The sequence below is a fragment of the Cyprinodon tularosa genome, unplaced genomic scaffold (genome assembly GCF_016077235.1).
Source record: "Cyprinodon tularosa strain WSP-4 unplaced genomic scaffold, ASM1607723v1 ctg50, whole genome shotgun sequence".
Lineage (NCBI taxonomy): Eukaryota > Metazoa > Chordata > Actinopteri > Cyprinodontiformes > Cyprinodontidae > Cyprinodon > Cyprinodon tularosa.
Window position 1 is genome coordinate 529,180 of NW_024039230.1, and position 27,056 is coordinate 556,235.

Consider the following 27,056-nt stretch of genomic DNA (forward strand, 5'->3'; position numbering starts at 1 on the left):
GTAGCAAAGTTTTAACTTACAAGTCTAATGATAAAGTTAAGAATCGGTTTTATATCCTGCTTCTTTCAGCCTGTAGCGACAAATAAACTCTTTTCCAATATCGACTCTTGTAATCGCTCGCACACAATCCCTTTCACGTTTAATCTTTTTAGCCTCCTTAGAAGATTTAAACATTTTCCTTGTCTCAGCCACGACCAGTAGTCAAGCAGGTGGAAAAATAATAGAGCTAAAGCCTTAGCACCATAAGGCCTGTGGGATACGTTCTTCCAGGTCACAGGAACTAGCCAAACACGGTGTATCATCTCCCAACTTACACAGTCTGTATTTCAATTGCGGAGTTCCGCTCGTAGCATTGATTGTGTCAAGCTCTGTATGTTGGCCTAAGGAATCATTTAAAATATCTCATATGCATCAATAGGTCACAAAGTCTGCAGTATGTGTTTAAATACCAATCCAGGCACAGACATTGAGAATTAGCTTTTGCTAAATTGTTGTAGTTTGTAACCTGAGCTCATGAAATATACTTTTCCCTATTCAAATAAATCTAAATAATAATAGGATACAAGTAATGGGTAAGAAGGTATTTCTTACTTTTTTTTTCTTCATATGTTGTCTTCAATGCATTTCTACTACTGGTTTGTGTTTGATGAAGTATGAATTATAAACAAATAAGAAAAAGTTCAGAAAACTTTAACCTAGTGATAATGAGAAACTTTAGCTAAATTTTACTGAATTCCATACAAAAAACGTACTTTTTAAGAGATCATTTTCAAATGCTCTTCCACTGCTTGAATTTGCAGTTCAGAACTTTTACAGAAGTTGATTATTCTAACATGAACCATACACAATTTACAATGCTTTTACAGTGTTCTGCATTTCTCTTCTATTTAACTCTATTTGAGGTTGTCAGACTTATCCTCTTAAAGCTAATAGTTGAGCAACTTCTGTTCTTAATGACAACCTAGTGCTTTTCTGATGCTCCTTAATAATGACACTGCAATCCAACACTAAGAGATATTGCACAAGAAAAAAAAAAAACATAGATAGTTAAAATTTACTAGCATCATGAACCTGCTCAAGCAAAACATGTGTTTAAACATTTGCTCGTTAATAAATTTGAATGTCATATCCATCATTCTTTCAAAAGCATTGTTTTGAGAATGAGGCTTGTACATTACCCACGGCAAACCATTTAATTTCAAATTGAATAAAAAAATTGTATTAATAAATATCCATTTAAAAAATCAAATCTGTCCCTATGAAATTGACCCCAAAAAATATAACAAATAAAATATTTACTTAGTAATTTTTTTCTATATTTATTTCAAGATTTATTTATTTATTTTTCTTATTTCATAGTGGTGTTTATTTTTTCGTATTTTAACCTACCCTAACGTTATTTGAGAATTTCCAGGACTTTAATTTTTTAACTCATTTTTTTCCTGTTCTCTAATAATAAAATGAGGGGGAAGAATAAATGTTGTTTGTGGGGCCATTTTGGTGCACCTGTTCCTGATTAATTCAGGTCACAGCGGATTGGTGAAGTGGGGTCAGCAATGGCGGGCAACGGTGGAAAAAATGTGATTGATTGAATTAAATGAATCAGTTCTCAAGAGTTACCAGGCTGATCCAAGTTACTGCAGATTTTACATAGAAAATTAGGTTTCTCTGCTTTAGCACAGCTGATTCTGATGATTGCAGTTCAGCAAAAGCCTGTTAATCAACTATCAATGTAAATCAGCTGTGCTGGAGCAGGGAAACCTCTAAAACCTGCAGGACAGCAGCAATCAAGGACCGACTTTGGGGATGCCTGATCTAGAGGGTAAAGGTCAAAAAGGAGTCTTAAAGAGGAAAAGTATTTTTTTCTTTAGGCACATAAATAACTTTTCTGTTTGGCTTCTTATTTCTTTAATGAAATCAACTATTTATGGTATAAGTTATTGGTAGTAAATAAATACTTTTAGCTCATTTTTTTATAAAGGAAATACTGTTAAGAATTGGTTGATATTTTAATGAATTCGCTTTTTTAGACTTTTTTTTAGATGGGATTTCAATTATTATTTATAATGAATTCGGGTTTGTGTAGGAATAACCTTAGTAAGCTTTTGTTCATATCTATGCCTTAAACTGTATACTTACCCATGTTCTAAAAATAACTTTTTCAGTTTTGAGTTTGTCATAAATCTGGTTAGAAAAGGCATTGTCAAAATAAATACATACCTGATGAAAAGAACTGCTCTAGGAAAATGAAAGAAATTGTGTAATATATGTGTGTCTCTCAACCTTTAAGAAAACCTTTAGAATTAAACCATTTGATAATTTCCTCACTTTAAATAGTATGTGTTGTACTCTTTCTTTAAATGCGTACCTTTCATTTAATTGAATGCATTAGCTGATGTTATTTTTCAACAGTAAGGGTTCAGAGTTTGGTCAAACATCATACCTCCAGGAAATAACCCCAACTGAGACCAGTAGTCTTCATGAGAATCCGACTCAGCCTTTGATTTCTTTTCGTTAACCTTCATGTCCTTTAAGGTATTCAAGCCAAGCCTTTTAAATGATTTACAGCAATTTGGTGGAGCTTCAACCTTTGGTCCAGGAAACTTCCACAAATCCAGATTATTATTCTTGGATTCCTGACACAGGTCCACCTTACTACAGTATGTTTTTCTGATCTCAGAGGGCAGCTTCTATTTTCTTTGACTTATCTCACTATTGGGTAATATACTATAAAGAGACATATTGGTATCTACTTTATCTTCTTTGTAATACAATATTTAACTCCTAATAGCTGAGTCTAAAAAATGTTTAGACTCCTAAAAGTTTCTATGAATATATTCTGAATATACACTGTTGTGCAGATATAGATTTTAAATATAAATGCTTTAGCATTGGATTTTACAGTATAAAGTACCAAACAATATTAGTCAGTGGTTGGTACTTAAACTTAAACCAACTACCGTAGTAATTAACATTTGTTAAGACATGTGCAACACTGTCAAAAAAACCCTAAAAGCAAACTGAATTTCCAGGATGACTCAAGTTTGCTTTGGAAATGATTTAAAAAACACAGTGTACACATTCTGTAACAACCAGATAGACTGAGGTCTCAAGAGTTCTGAGACACAAATGTGAAGTTTAAAATATTTATTAACAATATTACTATTGATTCAATTCAATTAAATTAAGTTATAAAGAACCAATTCAAAACACATGTAATTGCAAGGCACTTTACTGAGACAATGCAGTCAGATTCATTAAAAATCTTCTGTCAAGGAAAATCAGTTCATTGGATCCAGTGATTGACTTACAAACTGAATGAGTTTGTAGTGATGATTTTTGCTTACATTTTGTCATTGACTCTTCATCAATCCCTCACACTGTACATGCATGCAGCAAAAGCGAAAATGAAGTGTATCTGTCGAAACATTGACTTGGTCACTGCCGTGCTAAAATTGTATTTTCTTTGCAGCAACATCAGACACAGTATAATTTTTTATATTAAATTATTTGTTGACCATCTCCATATGCTGTCAATAATATTTGAAGCTCCACTGGAGAGACTTCAAGGATTTATATCCTGTTACTATGGTGGACTGTTTTATCTTTATTGATGAGTTTATTATATACTCAAGCTCATGCTTACCTTTGGATTGACATGGTAGTTGGTTTATCTATTTGGAATTACGTGTTACAAAAGGGTTAACCTGTATAGGTGTATCTGTCGAAACTGAAAGGTACATTTTTTTTATCAGGCAGCTCACTGAACGAGGGCCAGATGACACAAATTTACTAGTGGCAACTTTTGGAAAGAAAAAAGAGCTCCAAACAACTAAAGGACACAGACTGAGAAGAAATTATGAAATTTACCCTAAAGGAAAAAAATAGAATACCATAAATAAATAAAGCCCAAAAGAATACAACATCTAAAACACAAATCATATGTTACAGTATAAACCAAACACACAATTCAAATACGGAGGCCAATAATAGTACAAAAATAGTATTAAAACATAAAAGTGAAAAAGAAAAGTGAACAGTTAAACAGTAGAAAGTTTAAATAGGCAAATGTATGTAGTAATGAGAGGATATAATTTAGTTTCATAACAAAGAAAGTTATCCTTCACTAATACTGAATCTACTGGCACAGTAGATCAAACATGACTGACAGCATCTCTAAAAAAACAGAGTAATAATGTTGTTGCCTTGTTCTTAGGAATTATCTTACCAAATATGCTTATCCACCAACCAAGTTATCTGTATGTCCCTCTGTGTGCCACTCAGTGCCTCGAAAAAAACATCTGTGGATAAAATCTCAAAGACCAGATGCTGTGACCAGCTATAAATCTCTCAGATAAGAAAACAGCTCAGATAGCATAGCACATTGTCTCCTCTCACACACCTAAATTTACATCATCTGTCATGTCTCAGGGATACACTCTCAAACCAGAATATGTTACAATAATTCAGTATAGATGGCATATTATATTTGCAAAGGAGAATCCTTGCCAAATATAATAATAACAATAATAATATAATCAGATTCCATTCAAATCAGTAATTTTTTTTAACTTGAATGTTCATTATTAGACTGTTTAACAGGGTCAATTGAGAGTAGACTTTTTTTTTTCTTGTAAACTGAACATTTTGGAAAGTTTTGGTGTTGTATAACACCAAGAACTTAAAACAGCAAACTGTTATGTTGAAAACAGACCCAGTTAGATGCACACCCAAAAATGTCTGCCAAAATATCTTCTGAGGATGTCTACTGCATATGGGGTGATAACATCAGGACTATACTCTTTTCTTGACAGAGCCAGTGAAAACAGGATTTCAAATGGGAGTAAAAAGCAAGGAAAAAAAAAACAGGGGAAACAGGAGTGTGGAAGAGAGAAAGTGGACTGCGAGAAAATCATGGCCCAGATATCCGGAGAGATATAGACATTAACCCGGGGTTAAGAGAAAACAAACAAACATTCTGCTCTGTCTCATGCCAGGACATTAATGACTGCTCTGTTCTGCTCTGCTTTGTGTCTGTAGGTACCCATTGCACGCCATGTAACTTAGATGATAAAGAAGATACTTGTTAGTTTGTCAATGTTTTCCTTTTTAGTTTTTTTTTCATATTCTTGTAAAATATTTCATATTTAGCCTCTATCACAGACAACCTGAGAAATGAGATGTTAATCTTTGAATACCTAAATGAAGATCATCTCTGTATACAGTTAACACACAAAACACATACAGCCAGATCTTTTCAGATACCAAATATAAGGGGCTTAAACTGCACTTACTACTTTTTTTTCTTTTTCTCTATACATGCAATAAGTAGGTGTGCTGTGGATGATCTACAAAGAAAAAAATGTAAAGATGTTAAAACCAATTCACTTCTAGCCTTGAAAACAAGCAGATCTAATGTTCTACTGGCAGTTAAAAGAGCAGCCATAAAATAAGATGAGGTTCAACGTCATATGAATTACGGTATATGAAAATTATAAAAATTATATTTACTGTAAATTGATAGAAACAAATATTAACTTTAACTGTGCACTTGGTGGGGTTATTTTTGATTTGGTTAAGTGTTTGTGCTGCATGCTTTAAACCCATCCCCCTTTTGGGACCTTGCGTTTTTAGTTTTCAGTTATCAGTAATCCTGTTTTGTTGATCTTTGTTTTCCCCCCCCATTTTTTATTATATTTAAGCAGTCTTTAATTACTCTCTGCTTCCCCCCCTTGTGCCTGTCTTCTTTCCCCTAGCTCCCTTCTAGTCTCTTCTGTCCACACCTGCTCTGTATCAGTTGATTAACCTAGTTTTTGTTCTGTCTCCCATATATAGTGTCCCTGTGCAGTTCTTCAGTGCTGGTTCCTTGTTGTTTAGTTGCTTCCTCATCTCTGGCTCCTCACGTGAGTTTGCTCTGATGTTTTCTGGTTTTGGTTCTCAGTATTTTTGTATTTTTGGATGTTTGCCTCAGTTACTTCAGTAAACCTACAAGAACTAATCTCTGCCTCTCTCAGCTCAGCATTTGGGTCCTCAACTAACCTCACCTTTCACGTTGACAAGTACTTGTTAGGTGTAATTAAATATTTACCATATAATTAGTCAATATCAGTCACAGAGAACATTTCCATAAATTGAGTTTATATAACCAGAATTTAGAACAGAATATAGATACTAAATAAATTCAAACTGATAGTATATTTCTTAACAGAAAACCTTTAAGACAAATCTGATTACAAAGAAATCCTTGTAAACTAGACCACAGGTAATAAAGCTACAGTGTGTAATAATTACAGGGATATACATTCAGAAATGTAATATATTATACATAACTATGTTATTTTATCATCATCTATGAGCTCAGCCTCTTAACCTTAATATTTGCGTTGCCTTAGAATTCGTTATTCATAATTACATAGGAGCGGCTCTCGCAGCCATGGAGGCAGACATCTTTGCGCTACGGCAGCGCAGAGCCAACAAACTAGCGATTGCGAGATCGCCAAAACGTCACAACAATGTAGAAAAAATAACGGGTATATTTATTATCTTAAGTCTACATGAAATCTATACCCTACACAGACTAATGAAATACTATCTGTAAAATTATCTATGTAAACAAACCTCATCACTTGAGAAGGTAGGTGATGCGGACGTCGTGGAAGACATTTTGTCCCGTAACGCTCGCCGTACTATTGGGGGGGAGAAGCGGTGGGGGGGGAGATGTTCATGTTGCTGCAGTCTACAGTCTGACCGCTAGATGTCGCTAAAAGTTACACACTGTAGCTTTAAGGAATTTAAAGAAAATTGTTTAAAATGTGAAAAATAAACAACATGTCATACACTGCCTGAGGTCACTAAGTTGCTATGGTGTGCAAGTGTTCCACCAAAGCAATCTCTGGACGGGTTGTCCATTGGTGACATAAACCTCTGTGGGTTATGTTGATAACCAGGAAAGGGTTTGAGGAAAACCTGGTTTGATTCAGAAAGATGGCATCCATTTTGATGGTGCAGCTCTCCTTTCATAGAATCTGGACAAATGTATTTGCCATCAAGAAAATCCTATCAGCACAGGGTGCATTTTAAATAGAAAACTCATTTACCACCCCTGTAGCTTGCTACCCCCCATTATCCCATTTTTGACAGATGATAAATTATCTAAATTTAATGACCAAAGGTGACGGTAAGAACATAGGATGTGCATTTACCTCAGCAGACCAGTGTAGTGTCTGCACTATACCTACAGCCACACCAATCCATGTAATGACCTCCTGCTCCGCTCTGCCCTCACTCACATTCACAGGACCCTAAAATACATAAACCCCTCTGCTTGAGGATGGAACTCTCCTCCAACCTGAAGTAGAAAAGCCACCTTTTTCTGTTTGGGAATCATGGCCTAGGACTTGGAGGACCTGATTCTCATCCCAGCCGGTTCTCATTCCCAGTACATGCTGTAGGTCTTGGAAGGAGGAAGTCAGCAGAAATACATCATCCACAAAAAGCAGGGACAAAAATCAACCGGGAACCAAAACAAGCCGGCTTGGCTGCACCTAGAAATCCTGTCCTTAAAGATGTACATAAAAGGTTTTCAGAGACCAGATGTAAAGGGGGCTGAGAAATGTGATCCCCTTAAAGCTGAAATGCAGCTTTAGGTCCCCATTCAGGTAGCTATTAATGGTCATCTCTGCCTCTCTCTTCAACCGAGTGTCCAAGACATTTGGTGGAAGATCAGACGATGCAATTACAAAGTTGATCATCAATCTCTAGTCTTGGGTGTCCCGCTACCAAGGACGCCGATTTGCACCCTCATGTTTGAACATGGTGTTCATTATGGACTATTCATGACTTACATAAAAGTCTAATAATAAAATACCACTGAGGTAAGTCTTACTATTTCTAGCCTGTATCGCACCCTAACTGTCCCGCACAAGTTTAAGCTCCTTTTGCCCTTTGCTGAGGGGTTACAAACAGAAACATATTTAAGCTCAAAAACCTCAGACAAATAGCCTCTCCATAAGAAGCAAATACTAACATCTTAAAAATGACATATGTTTATGTAAAATTGTTTAAAGATGCATTATAGAATTGTGTCTAAAGGACCTCTAATTTAGTAACAATGTATGTGAATAGTTTTATTCAATAACATAAAAAAGAATTCATATGAGAAACAGCCTTATACTGTTGTAAACTTAAATGTTTAGTAAATAAAGAAGAAAGAAAAATCAAATTAGCTTTAATTTTGTAGTCCTACATGTTAGTGTAGCCTAAACTAAGAGGACTTTCATCACTAAAGAGTTTGTAACCCTGAGGTGAATTTTCTGTGATCTGTTTTATTTCCTGATGTTTATTGCCCTCAAAGTATGTTTTATCCAAAAGCATGCTGGTTTAGACTGTAAATGGTGTTTGTCTATTTTACACAAACCACTCATTTACTCAGCTTCCTGTTATTTAATGTTGTAAGATTGCAAAGTCACGCACTGGCACAGGCAGGCTTGATGAGATAGTGACTTAGCTTAAGGAGGAGATGTCTGTCTTGTGTATATATAGAACATTCCTTGAGTTTTATTAAAAGAATCTTATAAAAAAAAAAGACCTAAATTATGTATCAGAAAGAATGCAATTCACAACAACATACATATCTTTAATTTTCTTTTTCACGTATTATTAAAACATTACCCTATAGATAGCATTAGATATTTTGATAGTCTTCAAAAGGTCCCACTGAGAGCTGAAGAAAACTATACCAAGAGCAAGCTACTGGGTGTCATGTTTTGGGTGCAGTATTAGTTATCTGAAACACACGGCCATTTACATGTAGACTAAAAGGCTTGGTTTTTGTTTCATCTGACCAAGGCATCTAATTCCATATTTGCGGTGTCTTGTGCATGGATTGTGGTAAACTTTAAACGAGTCTTACTATGGAGTACTAAAGTTATTCCTTAGATCAGATACTTTTACTCTAGTTCCAGTTCTCTGGAACTCATCTAGATGTGGTATGAGCCTGTAAGATGCTTCTCATATTATTATCTTCACAGTTTGCCCTTTGGCCCTACTTTTTTCAGTTTTGTGAGATGTTCAGAGTTGTGGTTATCATCTATCCTAAAAGAACGTAAAACCTCACAACCTTATTTATGAACCGACTGGTGTGTATTTTGGTCTTTTAGTTATTTTAGTAATGGTCCTCAACAAACGTCTACAGGCTTTGAAAAAGTAAGCGAAAAAAAACAATAAACCCCTGTAGAATTATCATTATATTAGTTTTTGAAACAATTTGATTTACCATGAAAAGGAAGCAAAGCCCCATCTCTTTGCAGGTTGTCAACAGATAGTCATGCTCCTTCATCTCAACTTCCAATTACTTTTTTTTTTTTTATCTATTACTGTTTTCAAGGCTGTACTTCAAAAAGTGAAATTGTCTAGAGCTGTTTTAATCTAAATGTCCTTTTGTATACACTCGTGTATACAAAATGACAAAATAAATCGGTCCAAGTCTAAGTTTCAATTATGTAAGCAAAAAAAAAAATCAGCTCTGACTTCCTCAGAGCTGATTCTTCCTAGAGGTAAACCTCCAACCCAGTTACAAGTCTTTTGTAGAATCCAACACGTTGTCTTTTGAGATTTTGACTGGATTATGGTGTGTTTAGGCTGAAGTGTGGTATTGGTTTGCCTCCACACATAGCATTTTGCATTTTTTGCCAAAAAGCTAAATCCTGTTCTTCTCTGACCAAAGTACCTTTATCCACAGGTTTGCTGTGGATGAAGTTACCTCAACATGACTTCCTTTAAAACTGCAAATGGGACTTCTATAATCACTTTTTTTTTTTTTACAATGGCTTTGTTTGTGTATTTCTCTCATATAGACCAGATTAGTGCAGTGCATGTGAATGTGTTGTCCTGTAGACAAGAGTCCCCTTGAGAAGTGGATCTCTGCAGTTTACCCAGAGTGACCAGGGGCCTCATGGCTGCATTTCTGATCAGTTCTCTCCCAGTTCAGCCACTAACCTAAGGTGGACAGCCTTGTATTGGTGGATTTACAGCTGAGCCATACTCTTTCAGCTTCCCAGATGATTGATTGAACAGTGCTCTGTAAAATGTTAAAAGTTAACTAAACCTTTTAATAGCTTAAGTCCGCTTTAAACTTTTCCACAACCTTATCCCTGACTTGTCTGGTGCTTTCCTTGGACTATATTAAGCTGTTTTCCCCCTAGTATTCTCTTAACCAACATATGAGTCTGTCACAGAGCAGCTATAGTTCTGTATTAACAGAACTATACCACAGTCTTCAGCTTTTTTATTTGTCAAAAAATGTTTAAATCATGTTTACTTTTTGTTCTACTAAACAACTATATCACAGTTTGTGGTAGTCTCTCACATAATATTCAAATTAATTATATTTGTTTATGGCTGTAATGTGACAAAATGTGGAAAGGTTACCGTACTGTAGCTTTAAAATTTACTCTAACAACAAACACCTGAAAAGTGCTTAATGCCTTTTATTTGATCCCCCTGGGGGGAAGAGGTTTCAGCTAACAAAACTTAAAAATTTTTTCTGGTGCAGGACATCAACCAAACCACAACAATCACAGACATGTTTCTTATATAGAGGAGGAACTAAATTGGAAGAAACCATTTTTAAAAGGATGTTCAGCTTCACAATAACAAGAAGAAAAGGAAATTTTGTTTTAAACGAACAGCTAATCAAGAAATACTTTTACCAATAAATACAGAAAACAAATATTTCAATTCAACCCAACCAAATAATCAAACCTAATATATAGAAACACCATACATCAGATCAACCTCCCCCCCTTCAGTTATCCAATGGTGCAGTCCTATACGCACCTGCTTGGAGAGTGAAACAGCAGAGGTGAGTATTTCACAATATTTTAACTCTTTAACCCATGCATTTCCCTTTTATGAAGAGTTAAACAAAAACAAAATATTGTAAAGTGAAATCAATTTACCTTTTTACAAAAATTAAAACAAGATGTGGCCAACCAAAGAACCACAACCCAAACAAATTCACTTCACCCAAAACAACAAAAATAAACCAATGTAGAAAACCAGATACTGTGTTTAGCTGCTATTTTGGCCAATATACAGGTAACAATGGGTCATTGTTACAAAGATAATACATATGCTATCAGGATTCATCCTTTATTTGGCATCTGTCTCACTAAATCTAAGACAAAAATTAAGTGTAAAACACAGATAATACTAAGGCCAGCTATACTGTTGTGGCAGGATCAAAGCAGGATCTCCTTAATTCCATGTGTGCTGCTGTTACTGTTGCTTTGAGTCGGACACCACTAACGCACACTGCTCTCTGTCGCACGTTTTATACCTGACACAAGAAGTGTTTGACACTGCTGATTTTGGTGTTAATCCAATGCCAGGTTAATCCAGAGCAAGTAACACCATATACTGTATCAAAGCCAATATAGATACTTCATAATATTTAAGTTTAATTATCCAACTTCTGATATTTAATGTTTTTTTTGCGGTTTCTCCTTTCTCCAGCATTTGGACAATTTTTATTGGTGCCCACTTTATTAAAATAACAAATGGAAACAATGGTGGGATAGTGCCTTTTTCTTCTTTCTGATGAAAGAGTGGGAACCTACAGTAGCAGTTGCATTTTTGAAAATAATAGCAACAGTGCATGAAACCTGAAACCAAAGTATCAATCTCACTATGACAGTGTGGATCAATACCATTTTAGTATCAATATTATTGATATCTGCCTACCTGATACTCCGCCACCCTCTCAGAAGCAAATGCTAGCAAAAAACACAGATGTATGCAGAAAGAAGCAATTCCCTGACCGAACAGCTTCAGTGGTGATGAGGACAAGGAATACTATGAATGTGTCAAGCTGTCAGCCAGCGTCAGTCCTTCACCTTTTCACAAAAAAAACAGCTGCTTAAATATAACCTTCCACTACAACCTCCATCCCCTTGTTTTTAATAATAAAAGGTGACAACCCTTTTCATGCATGCTGTAAATATTATTTTTGCATGTAGGTGCTTTTTTCTCATATCTGAAAAAATATTTTTCTATGTTTTCATTTGTCTCCTTTATGGTTTTTGTCAAACTTTTACAGGGACATCTTATGCTTCTTGCTCAGCAATTGCTTTCATTTTGAAGTACAGAGTTAATAATTGTACTGTCAATAGTACAAATCTACAACTCAGGAGACTGAGATGTTTACAGGACAGTCTCTTGAGCTGTGGATTTGCACAGCTCCTGCCAAGTTGTCATGGACCTCTTGGCTTGCTCTCCAAATAAATGCTCTTCTTAACAGGTGATTCGATTCAATTGATATTCAATTAAATTGAAAAATACTTTAATAATCCCAAAAGGAAATTAAATGTTGTTGTAAATCATAAGGGTGTTGTTTTTCTGTGTTTGTTTATTTTCCCCCAAGTAGTTGTAGTGGTTTGTACCTGTAGGCAGAAAAGATCTTCTGTATCAGTCTGTCTTTGACTGGATCTGGAGAAGCCTCGTACTGAAGACACTACACTCTGTTTTCTCCATTCTTGTATTTGGCTTCACAGTTGCATCACCAGTGTAGTTTGTTGTCAAGATTTTTATACTCCTCCACCACCTCAAATTCTATTACCATGATGTGAACAAGATTCAGTATGTTGGTGTTTCTTCTAAAATCTACAATCCTCTCCCTTGTTTTGTTGACATTGAGGAGCAGATGATTATTTTCCTACCATGCCACAAAGTGGTCCACCAGCTCTTTGTCCATTTTTGATCCACCCAATGATTGCAGAGTCATCTGAGTATTTCTGCAGATTACAGAACTCTCTCTGGTACTAGAAGTCAGAGGTGTATGAAAATAAAAAATAATAAGTGAGACTTCTATTCCCTGTGGTGATCCTCTGCTGCTAACTACTTGATTAGACAGTTGACCCTTCAGTCTGAATAACTGTGGTCTATTTGTCAGGTAGTCTTTGATCCTGGTGATAGTTGATGCTTCCACCTTAGTCATCTTCTCTCTTTTTTTTTTCATATGAAAATATGAAAGACATATGAGCACTAAGCTTGTTCCTGAACTATCTGATCATCCTTCTGCTTAAAGCCTGTGATCTTTTGCAGCCCTAGCCACACATCACTGATATTGTTCTGCTGGGGTTGACTTTCCAGCCTCTTCCTGTATGCCTCCTTGCTTTCTCTTATCTTGACCTTGAATGCTTCAGTATACTCCTCATTTATTCCCTGTCTCCCTTTTTTTATAGTTGTTTTTTCTTGTTGAGCAGTTGCTTCAAATCACTGTTGTTTTAGTCTTCATGACAAAATCTGTTATTAGTTTTAGTCCCATTTAGTCATTATGATATGTGATAGTTTTAGTCTTAGTTGACTAAAACTTAAAAAGGCTTTTAGTCTAGTCCAGATTCTTTTCCAGACTCATAGCTCTTGCATAGATACTACAATTGCTAGAGATACAGCGCTGTTGTGCAGTTGATAATTGCTGTTGGGCAGAAAACTGATTTCTAGAATTCAAATAAACATTTTTTTATGAATTAATGCCCTACTTTATATAAAAGTGTCTCACAAAAGTTGTTAAAATAACAGATCTAGTTCACATCATATTGGTTAATATCACAGATGGACAAGCTGAAAAAATTTACAATAAAGGAATGGTTTTTAACATTCAAGGTTTCTATCCACAACCAAATACTTCCTGATCTACTGTAAATTATGCAATACACACAGATCAATCCATCTTCATTACTCAAAAAAAGCAAAGAACAAAAAAATTCCTCTTTCTACTTCGGCAATTTTTGCTTTATTTGTAAAAAATTACCTCTTGGCCACTGCTGCTCAGGGGTCAAAGTAGATTTAAATTCAAAGGGGTCTGATATAAAAAAAAAACACACACACAGAGAACCTACATACAGTAATTGCTTTATAATGCTATGGCAATCCGGACCAAAATTTCAATATATTAACTAAAATGTTGAAATATTCTCATGGATAGAAACAAGAATTATTCAATATTCAAATATTCAAAGATCTATGTGCCTTTTAATCTGGGTCTATGTCCAAAAAGAATGAGTAAGCTGTTAGTTATATAATTTGGATATAATTCAGGGATTCTTTTTGGCATTAATTAAAGAAGGTTATCACCTCTTGTGAGCTGAATAAAATAAAATCTTGATAATTAGACAAAATGTGATTAGAAAAATAAGTTTATTAAGTGCAACCTCAGAGCTAAGAGCACACAAAGACACACAAGCTTAGCTTTCTGGATAACTTTTTTACTCTCGCTGCTGCTGCCATAGTCCATCTGTGGTTAATACAGAATGTGCACCGCACATACAGCACAATGATGCATTTTAAACGTCTGATGGACCACCCGCTAAACTCCCACCCCTAAACTCACACAACAAAAACTCACACCCATGAGTCGTCATGTTTTCGTAGTCAAAAATTCATGTTTAGCTCGTCAGTTTTCATTTTCGTAAAAATTATTTAGTCATTATCATTGTTGACGAAAACAACACTGCTTATGATCAGTGGTTTATTATTACTTTTATTATTATTTGAAAACATTTCTCTGTTCTAGTACGGTTGACGTTATCTACACAGCAGTTAATATAGTCAGTCATACAACCTATTGATGTCCTCTCCATGTGGCTGATACAGTGCATCTCAGGCCCCGTCCACACGAAGCCAAACCCTGGCCTAAACGCACAAATTTTTCACCAAACCAGTCTCTCATCCACACGAAGCTGGTGTTTCGGGGGTCTGTAAACGATCTTTTTTTTATTCAGCCTTCAGAGTGGGAAGATTTTGAAATGCCGTTTTCGCGTTTCCATCTTTAAGCTCTAAACGCATTTTTTTTTTTACACGCATGCGCCATAGCGTCGCCTCTAAACACGCATGGTCGACACAGTATCACAACAACAATGGCGCCGTACTGTGTTGAATGGTTGCTGCTAATGCTACTCACCCTGCTGTCGGGCTTACAACAGAATCTTCTTCTTCTGGAATATCTCCAGGAAGAACAGAGCAATATCGACGACATAGTTCAGCACCTGAATCTGACTGAACCACGAAAATGGACCCGCAGGGCAACCATGTATAAATATTAGTGCGCATGCCCAACATTTCGTCGCCTATTTTTGCTTTGGCACCACAGCGCCACTTATAGGCCTGGCATACATTTTGCAGCGTTTTCATGCATTCGTGTGGACGATCACATTTATTTTACGTCTCCGTCTTTACGACAAACGTTCTGGAAAATATTAGCGTTTCGTGTTCATTTTGACTTCGTGTGGACGGGGCCTCAGTCTGTAGCCTCAAAACAACCTTGCAGGACTTCTTTTTAATTTAAGTTCTTTTTAATGCAGGTTGTTGCTTGTAAAGTAGCTTATACTCTCAGCAAGGAAAAAAAGATTATGATCTGATTTCCCAAGAGGAGGTCTTACTTTAGAGATGTATGGGTCCTTTTTATAAAACAAATCCATTCTTGTGAGACTAAGATTCAACACACTGTAATTAAATGTTGGTAATTTAATATTTTATACCTGATTTCACTTTTGATCTGTTGATTGATACCTCAGTTTGTTGTGTTTATCCTCACCTTATTTCTGTAGAGAGTGTATGTGTCTGAGTGGATTTCCTTTTTTAAAACCTGCCACTGCGTTGTTTTAAGTTTCTTTGCCTGAAACATTTTCTTCCCTGTTTTGCCATATCAAATGTAAGCTTGTGTTTGCCTTGCTTACAATATAACCAAAATGATATTTCTTTATTGACCCTGTAAACTACGGTGGCTGAGAAGTGCAAGAACACATTTACAATTCAAAAACACATTAACAAATAAAAAACAAAATAACATTTGAAGAAACAAAATTATATTTTATGAAACAAATGTATTTTTGAAAAAAAAGTTTACATTTTTAAAAACACATTTACATTTTAGCAAACAAATTTACATTAACAAATAAACAAAATAACATTTGAAGAAACAAAATTATATTTTATGAAACAAATGTATTTTTTTTTTTTATTTAAATTTTTAAAAACACATTTACAATTCAAAAACACATTAACAAATAAAAAACAAAATAACATTTAAAGAAACAAAATTATATTTTATGAAACAAATGTATTTTTGAAAAAAAAGTTTAAATTTTTAAAAACAAATTTACATTTTAGGAAACAAATTCACATTTTAAATAAGTTAGATTTTAGGTGAGAGAAAGTTTCATTTTAGAGGAAAAAAAATACATTATAGGGAAACAAATTTACATCTAAAAAAAAATTGACCGTTCGGAAACACTTGTACAAGTGCAAAGACAAAACTGCAAGTGGCAAAACACATTTACATAGCCAAAAACAAATTAACAAAAGACGGCTACACGGAAAGGGAATGTCCCAGTGGCCGGATGTGACGTCACGATTACCCTGACTTGTAGTACAAACAGCTCAATCTGTAGTCCTCCTGCTTCACGTGAAAAGTCAGCTGCGATTTTAGATGGAAAGAATTGCACTGAAGCTGTTTTTCTTAAGTTTACGCTAACCGAACAATGTTTTGCCTATATTGTGGAGCAAGTTTCAGCCAATTTACACCATTTTGTTCTTCGTGCGGACGGTCTCTGGAACTTTTACGGGACACGGTACAAGGTGGCAGGACCAAGCAGCAGGGCCGAGCTCAATTCGTGGAAGTGGCTGCGGCAGAGCCTGCCATCGGAGTGGCCGTTGTTGCCCGCTGCCGGCAGAGACTGCCATCGGAGAGGCCGATGGTGGCCGCTGCCGGCAGAGCTTGCCATCGGAGAGGCCGATGGTGGCCGCTGCCGGCAGAGCTTGCCATCGGAGAGGCCGATGGTGGCCGCTGCCGGCAGAGCTTGCCATCGGAGAGGCCGATGGTGGCCGCTGCCGGCAGAGACTGCCATCGGAGAGGCCGATGGTGGCCGCTGCCGGCAGAGCTTGCCATCGGAGAGGCCGATGGTGGCTGCTGCCGGCCGAGGCCACTTATTCGCAGATAAAGTTCCATCAAGTAAATGTGACATTATAAAAGTTTTAATGCAGTTTATTAAGCAATAACATCACAATAAAAAGAAACCCATAAAGAATACATTTTAATACAGGTTATTAAGCGATAACATCACAATATATAGCCTATATATATATATCTATATAAAACAATCTAGTTAGAAGAACTATAAATAAGGCATTTGCCGAAAAACGGCAGGAAAAATACCCAAAAAATAATTAAATACCAAAGAAAAGTAATAAAAAAACTACATGACAAAATAATAGTGGCTCCGGCCAGTAATACGCCCGGCCCTGCTGCTTGGTCCTGCCACCTGGTCCGTGTCCCGTAAAAGTTCCAGAGACCATCCGCATGAAGAACAAAATGGTGTAAATTGGCTGAAAACATTGTTCGGTTAGCGTAAACTTAAGAAAAACAGCTTCAGTGCAATTCTTTCCATCTAAAATCGCCGCTGACTTTTCACGTGAAGCAGGAGGACTACAGATTGAGCTGTTTGTACTACAAGTCAGGGTAATCGTGACGTCACATCCGGCCACTGGGACATTCCCTTTCCGTGTAGCCGTCTTTTGTTAATTTGTTTTTGGCTATGTAAATGTGTTTTGCCACTTGCAGTTTTGTCTTTGCACTTGTACAAGTGTTTCCGAACGGTCAATTTTTTTTTAGATGTAAATTTGTTTCCCTATAATGTATTTTTTTTTCTCTAAAATGAAACTTTCTCTCACCTAAAATCTAACTTATTTAAAATGTAAATTTGTTTCCTTAAATGTAAATGTGTTTTTAAAAATAAAAATTTTTTTTTTTCAAAAATAAATTGTTTCATAAAATATAATTTTGTTTCTTCAAATGTTATTTTGTTTTTTATTTGTTGATGTGTTTTTGAATTGTAAATGTGTTTTTAAAAATTGTAACTTTTTTTCCAAAAATACATTTGTTTCATAAAATATAATTTTGTTTCTTCAAATGTGTTTTTGAATTGTAAATGTGTTTTGCACTTCTCAGCCACCGTAGTAAACAGTGAGTTTTTTCCTAGACAGACTCTTAAGGAAAAATGTCTCACTGGTGTGTAGTATTATCGAAGATATTAGAATTGTCAATATAAGACAATTTTTTTCACAAAGGTTTTTAAAGTTGAAATACACCATGGCAACCATATATGCTTTGGGAAGATTTATAACGTATGTTTTTGGCAATATTTATTACAAAACCCATATTACAGCTCAAACAACCCATCAAAGTTTCTGTTTCCATGTGGCACTAGAGTAAATCACCAAAGCATAGTAGTAGTTCTGAGCATTCACAGTTGTGAACATATCTTTAGTTGAAATCTGAGTTTGGTATTTATTAGATTTATGTCTATTTTGGCTTGAAACACAGGAAACAGGCTGTTCTTCTTAATGGAAAATGTTGCCACTATGAACACAGAGAATGTACTTCAACCACAGACATAAAAAGAAGGGGGTCATATAGTCTTTAGAGTTATCTCCTTTCGGGAAAACTATTTGGACTTTATCCAGTATCTTAATGGTATTCACAGTTGCAGGGGTGGCCCCAAAATCAACAGGAAATATATCATCTGAATGTGCCCATGGGAGGAGTTTCCTGCCTCTGAAGAATCCTAAAAATCATGTAAAGCCACAAGGGCTCTTGTAGAATTGTCTTTTAAACAGTCTTTTAAAAATTGAACATGTCAAAAGCAATACATATGACCAAAACAAGAGCAACAAACCAAAAGGTATTTTCTAATGAGATCACGCTGACTGTGAGAGCCTACACATGTGCCAACTTGTATTATAATGTAGCAAAATAAACCCACTCTGTCACAGCTTGTACTATTGTGCTTTGGCTTTAAGTAAGGTAAAGAAGAAAAACACTTTAAAAAAGCTTTAATTGCAGCCATAGAATCTATTTTTCATGACATTCTTGAAGGAAAATATCCAGGGTGTCAACTTTCTGTGATATTTCTACAACTATATCAAACTAATAAATGCAGAATTGTTAAAATGTTTTACTTACCTCTTAGATTTACTCTCAAACTCAAAATTGGTACAAGAAGATGGAAAAGAGTCTAAAAAAAATTATCAAAACAGAAGAGAAAATGTACATTTCCTGAAAGGATACTGAACGGATTTTGACCCTGTTTCATTTGTGGTACTAGGTAAAGAAAACAAACAAATACCAAAGGAATTCCCACATTTATTAAACATAAATACATTTTAAAAATCACTAGCTTAAGCCCTGTTCATATCAGACTAAAACTGAGCCACAACATTAAAACGCAACTGACAATACAGAGGTTAGAAAGGTCTTCTAGGGCCTCAGGATTGCAGTGCAATTCTTAAACCACATCATTAAGAATGAGTGTATGCCAATTGTTGAGCATGCAAAAACTCTAATGGTAAGATAATGTTGGCTTATTGTGTACTGATAGTACTGCCTTGCTAGTGTCTGTTGTAGATCTGGATCCTGTAGGCTGCGTGTAACAATTTGGTGGTAGCAACAGTATTAGCAACACTCGTACTGAGTGTCAAGATTCATCTGCATGACTTGGTTAATAAATAAATCAAGAAGAGCTGTCAAGCTGTGCTCACAATAACTCTGCAGTCTTTAATACACCCACACTTGGCTGAAAGCATTACAAGCAGTTAAATTGTTTTAAGAATTGTGGCATGCACACAGGCTCATGCCACTGTTACTGTATGTTGTTTATAGTTTAGCAAATGCTAATGTCAGAGGGGGATTATGGCTTTCGTCTGTAAAAACGCATACACCTCCAAATTTTAGAAGTAATTATGTTACTTAAAAATGACGAGGGGATTTGTAGGCTCAAGTTTAATTACATTAAAAAAATCTATTAGAAAGCTGTTGAGAGTAACATACAGTTCTGTTCAACAAGGGGAGGGGAAATTGAGGAGCTTTAGACATTATATAATGGGAGGCTTAGGGATTCTTCTCCAAAATAACTTTACAAAAGGAAGTTACAAACAATCTATTAACATCCACTTGCTTATTGCCAAATTATTCCTATTGTAAATTCTTCAATTTGTAAGTTTTCTGCTGTCCAAGTTCAGATAACAAACTCTGGTAAAATATCCCTGTCATTGAATGGTGTTAACCATAACCCCAGAATGGAAATTGTAGCATTTTTTGTTCCTATTTTGCTGTGCTTTTAGTCATCATGTGGCTCCATTTTCTTTCTTTTCAAGCCAGAGGATTTCTGCTGCATTTCGTTTTCTGAAATATGGACCAAGATCATCCAGTAAAACCAAAACACGTAATAAAAGGTTTCTTAAAATCATACTACTTAAGGTAAGCAATATAAAAAATATTTTGATATTGACTGTGAGTTAGACTCCGAACTTCCAATACATGTGTAAAATATAAACCTCTTACAAATACCTTTTTTTTTTTTTTGCAATGAGGTAAATGCTGGTGTTTTTCTTAAAACTGACCCCAAGTCTGAACTAAGAGAGGTTAGTGTGAATAATCAGAAGGAATCTTTCAGGCTCAATATCAGGGTTAGGGTTATTTTAGTTGGATAACATCTGCAAAAACATATAGGATACCTTCATCTCTCAAAGATAGAAGATCCTGTCCCAGTGGCTTTGTTTGCTAAGTGAGGTAACATACAGATTTTTTTCAATGTTTTTATAGTTATTTCTATACAATATATGATGTGTAATCTGCAAATGCAGTACAAAGTCTACCAATATAAAGGAGTACATTGAAATAATCTTACTTAATCCAACTACAATTTTTGCACCATTGACAAGCTATTACAAATCAGTCTGTGGGGATCTGGCTTGACTTTTATTGGCTAAACAAATCTAATGAAACTTTGGGGGTCTGACCTTTTTGCTGCATTAAAAATAGAAAGAGGTCTGAGAAACAGGAAATAATGTAAAGTCAGACTACTCCAGCTTGAAATAAACAATTAAGTTTTATTATTAATCATAATAGAGAAAAGATTTATTTGACTCAATATAGCTCTTATAATATTGCAAGACTAATTTATTTTATGGGAAAAAGGCCCTCTCTTCCTATTCTTCCTATTCTTATTTTTAGCTGTTCTCATTGTATAGGGTAGGAGCTTAGGCTGTGGAGCACATCCCAACTGCAGCACTTGGATAGCTTAGGAGAGAGCGTTAATTAGGACAGAAAGGTTAATACAGCTCTGTCATTCTCAATGTATCAGAGGAGCAGAATGTCTGCTATCAAAGGAAGTATTTTTTTCTTTTTTTGTTATCAAAATAAGCTAAAGGGAATAGAAATCCCTACTTGATTGATAGCACTTGAACTTGCATCCAGGCTGCCTAAGAAATGGGTTCATTAGCTGTAAGGGTATTTTTCTGGTACCCAAGATAATTAGCAACTTATAGGACTTTCTCCTGATGAATATTTAATTAAGGTAATAAATTGAGACTTGCTGCTTTATTTCTCCACAAGAAAAATATAAGGGACCTTCATTCGGTGGACAGCAGCAGCTTTGCCCGTAAAAAACTGCTATCAAAATATATCCTTAACTAAAATCCATGTAACAGATATAGATAGTGACCATTTCCATTTAAATTGTTATTGCTATAATGTGCAGTTAGTACAATATACCGTCCAACAATATAACATTTGTTTCTTTTTGAATGGTAAATTACTGTAATCCGTTAAATAGCATGAGTTTATTCTATTTTAAATAAACATGATTTATTTACAATTTGAGTTAATCACACACACAAGCACACACCCACACACGGAGACCAATGACCCCGTACCTGCTCTAAAGCCCACTGAGAGAGATGTCAAAGGGTCCTCTGACATTAAAACATCAGGAAGGATCCAGGACCTGATGATATTTCCCGCTTCTGCCTGAAATCCTGCATTTTCCAACTTGCCTTTAACATCACTCAGATCTTTATCAAGTTCCTGGAGTTGTGTAAGGTTCCCTCTTGCATGAAATGCTCCACTATCATTCTAGTCCCAGGAGTCTCTCTTTAGGCTTCTTTTCCCCGCACACAACTGACTACACCTCAGTGGAAACATCTGTTAAACTCCTAAAGGTTTTAAATGACACTTTCATCTTTTTGATACCAGACAGTGATAACTCTGCATGTAGACAGGGAGAAGAAAAGCTGGACCACCGGTGTCACCAGAACCACATGGAGCCTAATCCAATGAAGACTGTGAAAATGACTGTGGACTCCTGAAAGAAAAAGCATGTGCATAATTGGCCATGTTGCTGGTGATTTACATATATTGTATCCACAAAGAATAATGCTTGCAAAAATGGTTTGGTCAAAGTACTTGTGATACTGGCAGTTTTGAAGTGGTCATTAAAGAAAGATAAGTAATAAAGATGCTAACTGCTCCAGATGTGCTTTTTCTTTTGACAATATATTATGTTTCTGATAGTCCAGGTATGTTTAAATGCAGTCATTATCTCAATTTACTGTTTTTGTCAAAACAGTAAATTTTGGCGAACAGGTTTACATTTGACTTTTAAATGTGACAAATAAAGATGCAAACTATGTCCACAATTTATTTCAGGTTTGATTAATGGCTTTGTGGGTTGCAAGTATTCACATTTGCATGTCCTAACTTAGTATTTTTGGACAGTTCGGTCATTAGAATGTGAATTGCATAAGCATGAGGGCACAAAATGCAAAAACGTGTATGCCTGCTGTGCTTCTCACATTACACAAGCTGATTGATTTACTTTGTTTTTGTCAGTGAGCTAACCTCTTAGAATCTTCCTTACTTGCTGCAGGTATTTGGCTTTTACTTATTTCATTGTGGCTGCTTTGTTTGTGGTGTATTCGTAGTTTTCCTTTGCATGTAGTATTTAAAGTATCCAAAGCTTTTCTCAACATCTAATAGTGTTCCTTATTGAAGTGAAATTTTCTCCACTCTTAATAAAGGAAATCAATAAAGACAATTCTACTCATAGGGAGGAAAGTAATTTGAAGTAATGAATGAATGTTTTTGCCCCTTTGTTATATAATGGATTAAGCTCTAGGAGTTAACTAGATCTAAGGGCCACTCAAATGAAATCTAATCTTCTTTGGTTCTTTCTTTTTCAAAATACACATCCAAAAACATACATTTCTATTGAATAATCATTATCAAACAGTTTTATATATAAACATGTTACACAGTTAGTATTTATTATCCAAGTTGCAAAACAAGATAAAGTGATTTAACTCTAGATTTCACATTTAGAAACAATGAGAGACAAACAGACCTCTCTGTTGGTAAAGACTAACTGTTCTTTATAATGTGATCTTTATCAATTCAAGGCCTAAACTGTGTTCCTTACTGTAACAAAATATTATCTCCAAAATGGCATTGGAAATGTCAGTCTAGTGTCCTGAGGAGATAACAAAAAGGTAAAAATGTTATGCATTGCATAATGTTACACACCATTTAAACTGTGTGGCCTATCTGGATAGAGGATTGTCCAGAAAAATCAAACTAAATGCTAGTTTTAGTTCTGTGTAAGGTGTGTTACGTATATTCTAAACTATTTAATTTGTTGGATTTCCTCTTGTCTGAGAACTAAATTTTGCCTGGATGAAAACTGCAATGGATATGAATAGTTTATAAACTTTCCCTGAGAGCAATTTGTCAGTGATCCAGGAGATAAGAAGTGGCTGAAGGATAGAAACTGCAATTCTAAATCCATGTCAAGGAAACTCCCTGGATCATTATTACATCAAGTGCTTGTAGCAAATTCTGAAAAAGTGTCTACAGTTATAAGAAACAATTAGTTGTTGCAACCTCCAATTCACCATTCACCCAGATTTCATCCATTATTATTGGTCCTGCTAATGTGAATTACTAAAGTTTAGAAAAATCTAAATAGCAGAATATTCAGTATCACTGCAAACGTTTTAAAACAGAAACCTAGACCTTTGATCATTTAAACATTTATTTAATGAATTAAAACTTATTTTAAACATTGTTCTGTTTTCTTTTTGCGTTGCACTCTTCTTCTGACGGTGCAGTAGTGTGGTTGTTTCCTGGCACATGTGCACAATGAGATGTACTGTCCAAAATCTTTTGGTAAATGTTATTAGAAATGCTTATTATTAGCTACTGTTTTCAAGAAAGCATGATATAATATAGTTAATTTGTTACTTAATGTTTACAGGTTATTTTTTAATGATGATTTTAAATGACTTGCATAGATTGTATTTATTATCCAAAATCATTCCAAACATAAATCCTTCCTTAGAGTGCAACTTTGTGAAAAATAATGTTTGTGGCAGTTTTCCAACCTTTGGCCTTTGCAAAAAAACAAAAAAATAAAATAAAATGGAGGTTTAATTTTGTATTTATCTTATATATTATTAGATAATCATCCATATCTACCTGTACAAAGAAAAAAGAAAAAGAGTTAAAAACTGTAATCATTCCTACATTTAAAATGTTCTTTCTCTGTCTAGTAAGGTTTCCAGTATTTAAAAAAGGTTCAGTCAGATAGCCACTGGATGTACAATAACTATGTTGAAGAATGAAAATAAATGCAACTTCTTTCTGCTTGTAAGACTGCATGGTATTCTACAGAAAAAAACACATAAAATTGTAATCAAGCCCCCCCAAAAAAACAATAGGTGCTTGAGCAAAAAATGGTTATTAAAAGTTACTAATAACCATGTTCATTTGGGGACAAATATGAAGAGAACAACAAAAGATTTAAATAAGGAACCACAAAAAACTTAATTTGAAGGACATATGAGTGCTTAAGGCATTGCCTGGGGGACACTGAGGCACTGCCTACAGCTATGAAAGGAATTCTGTGGTTCTCACAGCTCTGATCATCCTTGTTACTCCCCTACTTATATCTAAAATGCCTAAAATGAAAGCTTAAAAAAAATATGTAGATTTATCACAAGAATAATTACTAGGGCGCGGTGGTGCTGACCCATGAACAGAGGCCTTGGTCCTCAACACGTCTGTCACAGTTTAGAGTCCTGGCCTGGTGACCTTTGCTGAATGTCTTCCAACTCTCTATACTCCCATTTCCTGTCTGCCTATTTTCAAAGAAATGAAAAATTAAAGGCCAGAGGAGCCTAAAATAATAAAAAAAAGAAGAATGAATAAAATTCAAGTACCATTGAAAATAATTATGCAACAAAAAACTAAACAACCACATTAACTGTTCACCTAAGAAAGATATTGGTTTAAATATAATCTCTTTATTATTATTATTATTATTATTTTATTTTAAGAATGCTTATATATTTATATGAAAAAATAAAAATAATTCTGCGTTTAGATCACATTGTAATTGTATAAACATGTTTCTTTGAGTGAATAAAGTTTGTAAATATTAGCAAAATCTTTTAAGATCAAAACATTTTTACACCTTTAACAGGACCAGCGATCAGGTACCTACAATTCCTACTGAAGGGAAAATAGCACTACTTCAAACATATTTTTAGTCAAGGACAAATTAGCCATGAGAGGATTGCTTAAATAGAAGAAGAAAACTATTTGGTAATGTTAATTAAGTAGTGAGTAACTGATGGTAGCATGACAAAATTCAATATTTAAACATGTTCTCATTACACATGCAGCAATAAAAGGTTGGGTGCCAGCTCTGGTAACGTAAAAGGCCAATATCATGCAGAATCAACTTTTAGACTTCCTTCATCATAACCATAACCAAAGTGGTCTCTCGGTTGATTTTTGTATGTCAGTGAAATCCTTTTAAATTCTGGTTCCCGCCTCCCTTACCTTGTAAAAGATTGGGCATCACCATTGTATGTAGAACAGCGATTACCATCCCACACCAAGAAGCAGCTACATTTACCAAGCTGTGCCTCGCCAGGAAACAACACGCCACCTGTCAGTTAGCCACTGGTCAAATGATGCAGAACACAATAATTTCTGCTCCAAGTTGAGATAAAGTGGCTCTTTTAGCACCTAATCTGCAATGATGATAAAATTAGTTTTTAACCTATTGTCTAATCAGTGTCTAAGTCGCAAAAATGTGTTTTTGTGCAAGAGGTCCCGAACCAGCCTTCCTAAAGAGAAGCCTAATCACGAGAAGTGATGTAATACCATGCTGCAAGATGAAATTGGTGGCATCAAACTAAGGACAAGTGTTTTTCTTCTAGTTTTAAAATAGCATCAGAATATAAACAGCCTAATATTGCATAACAAGCATATAGTCTGTAGTCCCTGAGGCAGTATTTCATATTTATTCCTACTGTATATAACAAGTTGGAAGGCTTTAAAAAGTATAATAAATAACCTTTCAAAACAAACATGAAAAACATATAAATAAATATTATCACTTCTGAGTAACAGCAAATTAAGAGAGATTTAAAGGCATAACAAATCTTTCTTTTTTATGTAAAACTTAAAAAAAAAACAATAACTACAATAGGTAATATGTTAGAAGTTACTGGCAGTGTGTAAAAATTCTACTCAGAGAATAGGGATACTTCATGATATCAGTCAAGTAAAAATAGACAATGTTGTGCATTATTACTTAAAGCATTTACTTTTTCTCAAAGTTACTCAAGTAAATATGATTAAGTAAAGTTTACTACCCAGTATGTAAGTAACAACTGAATCATAGCTGTACCTTCATTTTTCATAGGGGAAGTCTCAATTTAATTGTATTATCTTTTTATTAATAGTTATATTAATAAAAAAAAAAATTAATGGTGCCTATCTACAGATGCATGTAAAATTCATGTATTTACAGGAGCCATTTGGACAGTTTTGTAAATAACTGCAAAACTTTATATTTGTTTTTGTGCTTCACAAATGCACATATTGTTAGCTTTCGTGATTCATAAACTAAAATAAGGTGGTCAAATAATGGCAAATTAAAGAAATGTAGAGACTAAGATCCCTTTATATATGGGTGTGTGCATGGATGGTTGCAATAATGTTGACCATAAGCCAGTACATTACCAGTACCTGGTAGAGGCTCTACACCATCTCCTGCCTCAATTTGTAGACTGCTTCAAACAACCACCATTCCTCTCTGGTTCTAAATATTGATAATTTTCTCTCGGAATGTTTAATAACAACAAAAGGCGTTTAA

The 27,056-nt window shown here is 35.0% G+C and overlaps 1 long non-coding RNA gene across 1 annotated transcript; it reads left to right on the plus strand.

Moving 5' to 3' along the window:
- Positions 1-5,863: 5,863 nt before the first annotated feature.
- Positions 5,864-22,262, plus strand: LOC119795124. The gene is made up of 3 exons (XR_005282289.1): positions 5,864-5,903; positions 20,209-20,311; positions 22,110-22,262. It is a non-coding gene; the product is annotated as an uncharacterized LOC119795124 (long non-coding RNA).
- The last annotated feature ends 4,794 nt before the right edge of the window (positions 22,263-27,056 follow it).